This window comes from Octodon degus, unplaced genomic scaffold (genome assembly GCF_000260255.1).
Source record: "Octodon degus isolate 3935 unplaced genomic scaffold, OctDeg1.0 scaffold00201, whole genome shotgun sequence".
NCBI lineage: Eukaryota > Metazoa > Chordata > Mammalia > Rodentia > Octodontidae > Octodon > Octodon degus.
This window is the reverse complement of record NW_004524777.1, coordinates 3,860,773-3,873,164: the sequence shown is the minus strand read 5'-3', so window position 1 is coordinate 3,873,164 and position 12,392 is coordinate 3,860,773. Positions and strand designations below refer to the sequence as shown.

Here is a 12,392-nt window from a genome sequence, read left to right as displayed (position 1 = left end):
TTCATCAGAAAGTTAGGTTTAGAGGTCTCATTCAAGCCAGCTCTTCCTGTGTTAGGTATTTTTTCCAAAAGAACTGAAAACATATCACAGATATATATGTGCACCCATGTTTCTAGCAGCACAATTTGTCATAGCTAAATCTTGGAAAAAACCCAAATGCTCATCAACTGAGGAATGGATAAAAAAAAAGATGTGGTATTTTTACACAATGGAGTATTACTCAGCTATAAAAAGATACATTTGAGGCTTTTACAGGTAAATGGATGCAACTAGAGATTATACTCATAAGTGAAATAAATCAGACCCACATGTGCAAACATTGCAGTGTCTCACTAGTGTGAGAACTGGAAAGATTAAATAAAATCTGAAGGGTACAATATATTCTGTGAAAGGCACGGGACCTGTTCCATTGGAAGGAAAAACTGGGTTGGGGAAAAGGACAAAGGAAGGAAGGGAATACAATATATTTATGTATATATGCAGGATAGTTTAAATAATTTTACTGCTGACTTCTGCTGCTTTGTTGAAAGTAGCAATTAGTACTTTATTTTAAAAATATTTTCTTCTCCTTTTTAATTTCTTATAACATTTTAAAACCAATTTTGCATGTTTATATCTGTTAACCTAACCAACTAATTTGAAGATAACATTAGGCAATACAACAATTATTGAATTCCTATTGCTTTGTTTAATGAAATTTTGTATCATTTCTAAGGTTTTTTTTATCATTCTATACTTTTTAAAAAATAAAAAGCAGAAAAAAAATTAAATATGTAGGAGTTAACCTAGCCAAGAAAATTAAAAACCTCTACAATGAAACTATACTACTCAGAAAAAGGAGATTGAAGAGGACAACAGAAAAATAAACAGATAAGGGTTCCCTACTGGACGGAAAAGCAGAACACACTGACCATTGCGCTGCAGGAGCTGTGCTTTGTTCCCCTACTCCCACAACTTGGCCTGCAATTTTATGACTCTCTCAGGTACCTCAGCCACCACAGCACCCAGGGGTGGGTTTGGAGGATTCGAACAACATTTGAAACTGCAGGGTCTACATTCAACTTTTCTGCCCCAGGTAACACAGGCAGTACTGGACTCTTCGGTGGTATTCACAACAACGGTTTTGACTTTGGTACAAATTCAGTTTTGCCACAACAGTGTGAACTAGTACTGGTTTGGTAACTGGACTGGGATTTGGAGGATTTAATTCACAGCAACAGCAACAAGCTACATTAGATTGTCTCTTCAGTCAGCCTACACAAGCTCCTACTCAGTCCAACCAGCTGATAAATACTGCAAGTGCCCCTTCTGCTCCAATACTATTCGGAGATGGAAGAAATGTTATTTTAGCAAAATGGAATCAACTGCAGGCTTTCTGGGCAACAGGAAAAGGATATTGCAACAATAATGTTCCACTAGTGGAATTCACACAAGAAAATCCTTTTTGCTGGTGTAAGGCTATAGGTTATAGTTGTACACCCAATAATAAATACCAAGATGGACTAGCAGTTTTAGTTTTTGACAAAAAAGAAACATATCTGAAGCCAGCAACAGCAGTTGGTAGAATGATTGCATAAAGTTTTGGGAGGAAACCAGACCCTTGCTGTAAATGTAGAGGGTATTAAAACATTGCCAGATGATCAGACAGAAGCTGTCATTTATGTTGTTGAGCATTCTCCAAATGGTAACTCAAGAAGAGTTACAGCTACAACACTATATTCCCATTTTGAACAAGCTGATATAAAAGCACGATCACAGCAATTTGGTGTAACCCTTTCTATAACTAGAACAGAACTTTTTCTTGCAGAGATCAACCAGGTTTTACAGGCTTCTCCTTCTGGTCTTGATCCCATTATTTGGAAACAAGCCAAGGTGGATAACCCTGATTCTGAAAATTTAATTCTTGTACTCATGATGGGTTTTGAAGAACTTCTCAAAAGACTGAAGGTCCAAGATCAGATGAGTAAGTCGCATCAGATGAGAACAGGTATCATATCTAAAGATATTAGTAGGGCCGGCCAAATAGCTCAGCAGATTAAAGTGCCTGCAAGCAGGCGCAGGGGCCTGGAGTTTGATGCCTGGGCCTGCCGTGCCAGCCCTGCCCCTGGGGCTTGCTGAGACGGGGATTGAGACTGGCGTGGTGGAGTGCATCTGTAATCCCAACTCTTGGGAGGCTGTAAGCAGGAGGATCACTACAAGTCCAACCTAGTAGTAAGACCCTGAACTCCCTGTAGACCCTTCCCTAAAATACAGAAAAAGAAAAGAAAAATATATTAGTGAGCTACAAAAGAATCAGACTACAAGTATGATCAAAGTGGCACAATGCAAGAGGAAACTCTTGGAGCTTTCCATAGCAGCTTGCAGGTCCTAATCACACAGGAAATTCAAAGGAAGTGGTTATATCATCACACTGATGAGCAGGTGAGGGTTCAGCTAGACACAACTCAGTCTGAACTAAATGTACCTACTCAGTTCAAGGGCCAACTAAATAAGCTGATGCCCCAAATCAGGATGTAGAACCATTTTGGAGCAATCAGAGCTGCAGAAAGATATCACATAGATGCATATCTGATATGAAAAATCAAGCAGCATTTGAAGTAACAAGAAGGCCTTAGCCACTTGATTAGCATTATAAAAGATGATCTAGAAAACATAAAGTTGGTAGAGCATGGATTGAATGAAACCATCCACATCAGAGGGGGTGTCTTTAGTTGACAGTTCACAGACTTGTGCTAGAAGTTTAAGAAATGCATCCTCTTACTGTGACAAGCCTTCCTTAAGAAGGAACCTGACTACATGGAGAAAAAATAAAGAAAAGAATCCTGTCTGGTTTGGACTTTTGAGGAGATGACTAACAAGTTACTCTTCACTAAATCTGAAATAAACAAGTCACCTTATATCTCTTAAAAAATAACCTTCAAAAGATTTACATCTAAAAAGCTTTTGTGTAGTCTAAAAGGAAGGAAACATAATTAACATTTTGCAATGGCATTTTCTTAAACATCACAATAATTATTAATCTCCATTCTCCTTTCTATGTCAAGTAGATATGAAATATATACTTTGCACATAATTGTATAATTACTTGACTGTTGAAGACTTGAGATTTAGAGTGTAAATGGATGCCAATTTTTATGTATGTGAATTTAAATTGGGAGGAGCAAAGAAAATCCAAATGAATGTAGTGACTAATATGGTTTTCTTTATATTCTATAAGATTTGAAAATATAGTTTTTATTTTTTTGACTTATTTGGAGTTTATAGATTACATCTATGCAATTAGGATACAATAGAATTACTGGTTTGGCCACTTTGTTTTTTAAACCTTTACTCCTAAAAATGAAAATGTTTAAAATAAATTCTTAATTTGTAATTTTAAAAAAGAGAAAATAGAAAGGTAACTCTCTCCTCTTGGATAGTGGAACTAATACAATCAACATGGCCATAATGGCCATAGTTCCAAAAATGATACCAGTTTAATGAAATCTCAACCTAAACATCAACAGCATTTTTCAGAGAATTAGAGAAAACACTATTAACATTTATAAGGAACCAAAAAAGACCCAAAATATTAAAAGCAATCCTAGATTACAAGAGCAAATCAGGAGGCATAACAGACCCTGACTGGAAGTTATATTACAATGATACAGTGATAAAAACAGCACAGTAGTAGCACAAAACCAGATATGTAAACTAACACAACTGAATAAAGAATGTAGAAAAAACCACAGACAAATTCAACCACATGATCTTTAGCAAAGAGGTCAAAACCTATGCTGGAGGCAAGATAGCCATGTTAGCAAATGGTGCTGGGAAAAGTGTCTATACACATGCCAAAGACTGGCTGTAGACCCATGTCTCTCACTGTGTACTAAAATAAAACAAAAATGGATTCAAGATCTAATTATTAAGCTGCTAGGCCATAAAATAGGTTAAATTCTTGAATTTATGGGTGTAGGCTTGCATTTTCTGCCGAGAACCACAATTGAACCAGAAGTAACATCAAGAATAAAGGTAAAGGGCCGGTCAAATAGCTCAGTGGATTAATGCACCTGCAAGCAGGTGCAGGGGCCAGGGGTTCAATCCCTAGGCCTGCTATGCCACCTACCTCTGGAGCACACTGAGACAATAATCGAGACTGGGCATGGTGGCGTGCACCTGTAATCCCAGCTTTGGGGAGGCTATAAACAGGCGGATCACTCTGAGTTTCATCTAGTAGTGAGACTCTGCACACCCTGTAGACTCTTCCCTAAAATAAAAAAAGAATAAAGTTGAAATTATATCACTTGTTTTAAATGTATTTGGTATGGGGTCTCACTATGCAGTTAGGACTCATAGTGATCCTCCTGCTTTCAGCCTCCCCAGCACTGGGATTACATGTATTCACCATCATGCCAGGTCTTGGTGGCTGGCTCAGTAAGCTTCATGACAGGGCTGGTGCAGCATGTGGTGCCAGAGATTGAACCCCATTTCCTGAGCTTGACTATGCAGGCACTTAGCCCACTGAGCTATCTTGCTGGCCCCTATATAAAATTCTAAAACTTCTGCACAGTAAAGAAAACAACCAACAGAGTAAAGAAACAGCCTACAGAATGGGAAAAAATTTGCCAGCTAATAATAACCTCACCAGAGCCCTATACCAAAGGATGGAGACAGTGTCAGACAGAAATCAACATACCACTCTCAATTAACAGAGAAAGTAAGATCTTGGGACAGACACAAACCAAGAATCTCTGACACAGAATAGATACCTAAAGACCAGACTACAGAGAGGGTCTGATTGTAGTGATACAGCTACTACTATAAAAATTTTACAAAAAAAGAATCACAGAAATAAAAATGAAGAGTTCTTTCTGAAATAAAAAATGATAAGACAGGAGCAAACTGCAATCTCAGGCCCCTAGCCTACCCAGAACAAATCCAGGAGACATAAGCATAGAAAAAATTGGAAGTCATACACCTGAAATCTCTGAAATGATTGCAACTGAAGTAATGCACAAAAAAGTGGTAACTAAAATGCATAGACAGTTCTAATAAGTCATAATGACCCATAATTACATAAAAAATGTTCAGTGTCACTGGCCATTAGAGAAATGCAAATGTAAACAACACTGAGATTTTTCTCTTACTCCAGAATGAATGTCAGTCTTTAAGAACTTGGAGTCAGGGGTTATAAGGGGAAAGACTTAATACAGAACACATAATTTATAAGTTTATTTATAATATTCACCCAGAGTCAAATGCAAAAGAGTTTGGGAGATCTGTCCACACACAGGAGACCCAAAAAGTTCAGCTGAAGACCTAGATCCCATGGCAATTTTCTGCATGAGTCCAGCTGAAGACCTAGAGCCCGTGACAATGTTCCGCATGAGTTCAACTCAAGATCTAAAACCCACAGCTATGTCTCGTGTAAGTCTGCATCAAGGATCTGTACTGGAAAGATCCAAAAGCCAGTGGCCAAAGCTAGAAAGTCTGGACCAGAGGGATGATGGATCTGAGCCAGCAGGCTAAAGGATCTGCACTAGAGCCAGGAAATGATGCTCAAGGTAAGGACCAGAGCTTCCCCAAAGAGAGCCATAGCCATCCTCAGTGATAGTGTAGGTCCAAGCTCTTTTAACAGTAAAAACAACCGAGTTCATACCAGGAAGTCCAGAGTGACAGCACTCTCCAGGAGATTAAACAGCAAATATCTTCCCCTCCAGGTTTCTTTTTATTGTGTTGGCAACAATTCTCAGGTGGGCCATCCGTACCCAGCACCGTGCTCATTCAGTTTACCGTAATCTACCATCATTCTCCAAGAGCTATCTGTTTTCTGCACAGGACAAATGGGAGAATTAAATAGAGATGTGATGGGGACTACCACCCCTGCATCCTTTCAGTTCTTTTTCGTAGCACTAATCACTGCAATCTCTCCAGGAATGCAGTGCTGCTTTTGGTTTATTATTTTACCGGCAAAGGTAACTTAAATGGCTGCCATTTTGGCCTTTCCAACCATAAATGCCCTCATACTACAGGTTAGGGAACCAATGTGTGGATTCTGCCAAGTACTAAGTATATCTATCCTAATTATACAGTCAAAAACAAAGGGAAATAACTACAGGATGGATTTGAGGGTCAATTGGAGTCACAGTGAGTCAGATCTTTGCTAAAACTCCATTGGTCACCTGACTGGGGGTGATCCTGGTGGACCATAATGATGTTTTTGTTCCCCCGGTATTAGTGTTCATTCAGAACTGTGTCCAATAGTCCCTGAAATGTCTGATCATTGCCCTTCTCTCCAGTGTACATTCACTCAGGCAGAAGATAGTAGGTCCCAAAGATGGTAGGGGAAGGATGGGAGAAAGACTGACTGGTACAACCACTATGGAAATCAGGACTTCAGAAAGCTAGGATTAGAGGTTCCATTCAAGCTAGCTATTTCTCTCCTGGATACTTTCCCAAAAGAACTGAAAACATTGTACCACAGTGATATATGTGAACCCACATTTATAGCAGCTCAATTTGTTATAGCTAAATCCTGGAAACAACCCAAATGCCCATCAACTAAGGAATGGATAGAGAAGATGTGGTATTGTTACACAATGGAGTATTATTCAGTATAAAAAAGGATAAATATGAGGCTTTTATAGGCAAATGGATGCAACTAGAGATCATGCTCTTAAGTGAAACAGTCCCGCATGTGCAAACATCGTATTGTCTCCTTAGTGTGAGAACTTGAACGATTAAATAAAATCTGAAGGGTACAATAGATACTGTGAAAAGCGAAAGAATCTGTTCAAAGGAAATACTGAGATGGAGAAGAGGACAAGAGAGGAAAGGAGAAGAGATATTATATGTACATAAGCAGAATGACTCGGGTAATTGTACTGCTGACTGCTCATTTCTGGAAAACAGCAGTGTGCACTTCATTTTTAAAAAAATCTTAAAAACTTCCCCCCACCAACTTTGCATGTATATATCTGGTAATCCAAACAACTATTTTGAAGACAACTGTATGTAATACAGCAAATATGATTGAATTCATATTATTTTTTAGTGAAATTCTGTATAATTTCTAATTTTTTATTATCAGTATCTTGTATTCTTTTTTTAAAAAAAGTAAGAAATTACAAGATTGGGTTACAAAAATTAGCCACAGAGTTGGATGAGGAAGCGTTCAGAGGATGTGGTGAATTGACAACTGGTAGTCAATTTGCAACACCCAGCTGGGCTAAACCAGCATGGTGCTGGGTGCGGGAGGCCTACCTGAGGATTGTTGCTGGCAGCATAAGAAGCAAAACGGGAGAGAATGAAGTGTGGAAGCTATAGGGAGCTGTTGGCTTTCCTGGAGGAGCTTGTCCTGTTGGCTTTTCTGATATAGACTTGGCTGTTCTCATCATTGGAGAAGCTCAGGACTTCGTTGTCACTGAGTATGGCTGTGGTACCTTTTGAGGGAGCTCTGCTTCTTTTTCTTTCTTTCTTTTTTTTTTTCCTTCAGAAATGGGGATTGAACTCAGGCCCTTGCACTTGCCAGGCATCTGCTTCTTATGTTGAGTGTCACTTCCTGGCTCCAGTGCAGATTCCTAGGCCTGCTAGCACAGATCCTTCATACCACTGACACAGATTTTCTAGATTTTACCACTGATCTTTGGGCCTTTCCAGTGAAGTTCCATAAAATAAGCCTGCATGAGAAATTGTTGTGGGCTCTAAGCCTCTAGTTGGACTTGTGGGGGGAATTGTTATGAGCTGAAGGTCTTCAGTTGGATTCATGAAGGACATTAGCATGAGGTCCAGGCCCTCAGCTGGATTCTTTGATCTTTAGTGTGTGAACAGATTTCCTGCATTCTTTGTATGTGTTTCTTTGGGTGACTATTATGAAATAATTCCATAAATTATGTGTGCTTTATTGTTCTGCTTGTAGTCACTGATTACAGCAGAAGGCATCTGCACACTACAAACTGGTTTCAGTCCAAGGTCTGGAGTTCACTGCAGCGTCCTGTGCAAGCTTGCATCAACAGCTGCTGGGTCTGCAATGGAAGGCTGAAGAGCCTATGCCAGAAGGCTGGATGATCTGAGGTGGAAGCTGAATAGTCTGCACCAGAAGACAGGAGACGATGTCCAAACTGAAGGGGAAAACTGGAGCTCCTCCAAAGAATAGAAGTGAGTCTGTCCTGTGCTTCCTCATTTTCCCTTTATACATTCAGGCAGCAAGCCACCCTAGGGCAAACCCTCTACTCTCTATGGCATAGAATTGCTGAACTGATTTAGTTAAGTATCTAAACATCTCAAATTTACACAATTAATTAACCATTACAGAAATCAAATACTAACCTGTGCTGATGAGGGGCCAAGAATATAGCTCATGGTACAGCACCTGACTGGTAAATACCAGGTTCTCAGTTCAATTCCTGGTACCAAAAAATAAGTAAGTCCATAAGTAAATACATATGCTGATGCAGATGTGGTGAAAAAGAACTCTCCTGAATTGCTAGTGGGAATATGAACTAGTAAAACCACTATGAAAATCAGTATGGAGAGTTCAGAAAAAAACTAAACGTATTAATTGACTTCATTCCAGCTACTCCTCTACTAAGTATCATCTAACAAAAAAAAATCCATCACACTGCAGTGATACATTCATAACTATGTTAATAGCTAAGTCTTAGAAGTGGTTTAAATGTCTATCAAGACATTAATGAATGATTTCACTTACCAATACAGTCTCTAGTTGCATCTATTCACCTATAGAGGTTGCAAAATAAATCAGACCCACATGTGCAAACATCATATTGTTTCACTAGTGTGAGAACCAAAAGAGTAAATAAAATCTGACAGGCAAACAGATACTGTGAAAGGAAAAGAATCTGTTTCATGGGGAGGAAGAACTGGGATCAGCAAAAGGATGAAAGAAGGGAAAAAGATATATCTAGGCACATATGCAGGATAGCTTGGATAATTGTACGACTGAATTCTGCTGGTCTATTGAAAGAAGCAGTTAATGCTTAAAATTATTTTTTTTCTTTTTAATTTCTTACAACTTCTTCAAAACTAATTTTGCAGGTTTATATCTGGTAAACTAAACAGCTAATTTGAAGATAACATCATGTAATGCAGCAACCATTGTCAAATTCCTATGAATTTGTTCAATGAAATTTTTTATCATTTGTAATTTTTTAAATCATTTTGTATTTTTTAAAAAATAAAGAAGAGATGAATGAATATAGAAGTATAGTTTATTGGTGGAACGGGGATTGAACTCAGGCCCTTGTGCTTGCCAGGGAAGCGCTTTTTCCACTGAGCCATCTCCCCAGCTCCAGAAATATAGTATTTATCCACAAAGGGTACTATTGTGCCATAAAGAAATAAATGAGTCATTCGTAGGACAATGGATGGATTTTGTTTTTGACAGAACCAGGGATTGAACTCAGGCCCTTGCACTTGCCAGGCAAGCACTTATTCTACTGAGCTATCTCCCTGGCCCTGAAACTTTTCAATAAATGATGCTGAAACAGTTAGACTTCCATAAATGAAACAAAATGAAAACAACAGTTCCCCTGGAAAACTCCCAGAATCTCAACTTAACCTTCATAATTTATACATACATAAAGTGAAAATAGATCATGGGCTTACATGCAAAACATGAGTCTATAAAATGTTTAGCAAAAAAGTAGAAAATCTTCAACATCTAGAATTAGGCAAAGAGGCAAAGAATTGTTTGATTTTTTTTTTGCAGCAGGTGCTGGCTCAGGATGCCTTCAGGGCAGATCTGGCAAGGCTTGAGGATCTGGGGATCAAACCACAGCATCCTGATTGCTTTGTTTAAGCAGTCCCTTAAACAACTGAGCTAATGGGCAGGCCCCCAAATTGTTTGATTTGATTAGAGGCATGATCACAGGAAATTTGATAAATTGGTCTTCATCAAAATTAAAAACTTTCACTTGGCAAAGCATCCTGTTAGAATGAAAAGTCAGGTACAGGCTGAGAGAAAATCTTTTGTGACCACATGTTCAACAAGAGACTGATACTTAGAATATACAAAGAACTGTCATTGCTCAACACTTAAAAAGCAAGAGAAGCAATCCAAATAGGAAATAAGTGAAAGGTACAGGGAAATATTTGCTGAAGAGAATATACAGATGCAAATATATACCCAAAAAGATTTTCAGCAGTATTTGCCACAAGGAAAGTGCAAATTAAAACCTGCATATCAGAATAACTAAGATGAAAAAAAAAGTGACAACATGAAATACTGGGCAGGTTGCAGACAAACTAGATTCCATGTACATTGCTGATAGGCATGTAAAATGGCAGTCAAACTTACAACACATGATGTTCATAAAAGCTTCATTCACAATAGCCCCAAACTAAAAATGCCTAAGAACTCCTTCAGTGGTATAATGGCCAAACTTTCAGACCATAGAAAAGTATTGAGCAACAAAAGAAACAGACTACTGAGGCACACAATTCCTTATGAGTCCCCGAAGTGTTACGCTGACTAGAAAAGGCTGACTCCGTAATTTTTAATACTGTATGATTCCACTTATATTACATTTTTGAAATGAAAAATTATAGGGATGAAAAACATTAGTGGCTTTGAGTGACTAGATATGAGGGACAGGGCAGAAAACTAAATTATAATTGTTTTGTATCAACTGTGGTGGATACGTACAATTCTACGTACGATAAAATCGTATTGAGGGGCCAGCCTGATAGCTCAGCGAACTAAAGCGCCTGCTTAGGCAGAGCTCAGCGCCCAGGGTTTGATTCCCAGTGTGATGTGCTGGCCCCTCCCACAGGGCGCACTGAAATAGCGATTGAGACTGGATGTGGTGGTACGCTCCTGTAATCCCAGCTCTTTGGCATGCCGAAGACAGGCGGATCACTATGAGTCCAATCTACATAGTGAGACCCTGTAGACCTTGTCTTGAATACAGAAAAAAAAAACTGCATCGAAATAAAAGCTTGTTCACCCACAAAGATAAGTAAAACTGGGAAAGTTTTCATAAAATCAGTGGATTATTTTAATATCCTTTTGTACTATAATTACATTAGATGGTATTGTACCATAATTATATGAAATGTTACCATTGGAGGAAAATGGGTGAAAAACATGATATCTCTTTGATATCTTCTTACAAATTTATGTGAATCTACAAGTATCAAATTTTTTCATTAAAAACAGTCTAAAAATCCTGATTTACATGTTCTTATTTAGGGAAAAAAGAGAAAAATCTGAAAATAATTATCTGGTCTTTTCCAATTCTTTATTACTCCTTTTGTCTGTTACATTTTCTATTTCTTTACCCTTAAGAAGCATACTTATATATCATGATATAAAATTCCATTACGTGGATTCTACTGTCACTTCTGCCAGTCCTAACTAATGGCGTCATATATTCATCTTTTTTTTGGCCCACTTAGCCAGCCCTAAGGTGCCCGGGATCGAACCTCAGTCCCCTGTGGCTGCCTAAGCTTGCCTAAGCAGGCTCATTAGAGCACTGAGCTATCTTTCCAGGCCCATGTTCATCTTTTGTTTGCCGTGTGGGCTCAGTTTCATGCCATTTTATTCGTCAGAGCTCTGCGTGGCTTGGGTGCAGCTGCATCCTGCAGAGTTGACTTACCTTTGCTTCTGCAGTGCACTCCCATGTTCTATTAACCTGGAAGCTTTATTTATTTATTTTTTGTAAATATCATATAGTCTCTCCAGTACAAGAACTCAAAAGAAAAAACACAAACAGAAAGGTACAACACAATTAAAAGGAAAGCAAAGACTTGAGGATTAGACAACAAAGAGAGAGCAAGGAAAAAAGCCAGGAAACATGATGGGGGCAAAGCAATACATTTATACGCACAAGATGGGCAAGACAATGATACTGAGAAACATCAACAGATTTTTGAAACTAGCTGTTAATTGGTAGAATTCTTTTTTTCTCAGTCTCTTTATTTTTTAATTGAAGTAAATTTACATATAATAAAATGCACAGATTTTAACTGTATCATTTGATTAGTTTTAACCACAGAAGTTACAATATTAAATATTTCAATGATCTCATAAAATTCCTGAAGTCTCTTTTAAATCAATCCCTGTCTCTTACCCAGGCAGCCATTGATCTGTCACCATGCATTAATTTCTTTTGTTTGGAACATCATGTATATGGAATCCCACCTTGTGGACTCTTTCATGTTTGACTATTCCCTTATAGATTATTATTTATGAATCTTTATTGCTACTTTAACATCCCTCTTTTTTCTTTAATGTTTTTTTTCCAAAATTTTATTGATAAACAGATAGCAATGAGACAGTTTCAAATCAAATCGGAAGTACAGTTTCAACAAATAACACTCTGCATATATTCTTCTTAGTGGTTAATTGCTGTACAAGATGCAGACTTGTGATCCTACTTACAAACACC

General features: G+C 38.1%; 1 pseudogene; it reads left to right on the top strand.

The window, feature by feature from the left end:
• The first annotated feature begins 970 nt into the window (after positions 1 to 970).
• On the top strand, positions 971 to 2,715 carry LOC101572901 (annotated as a pseudogene).
• Positions 2,716 to 12,392: the final 9,677 nt, after the last annotated feature.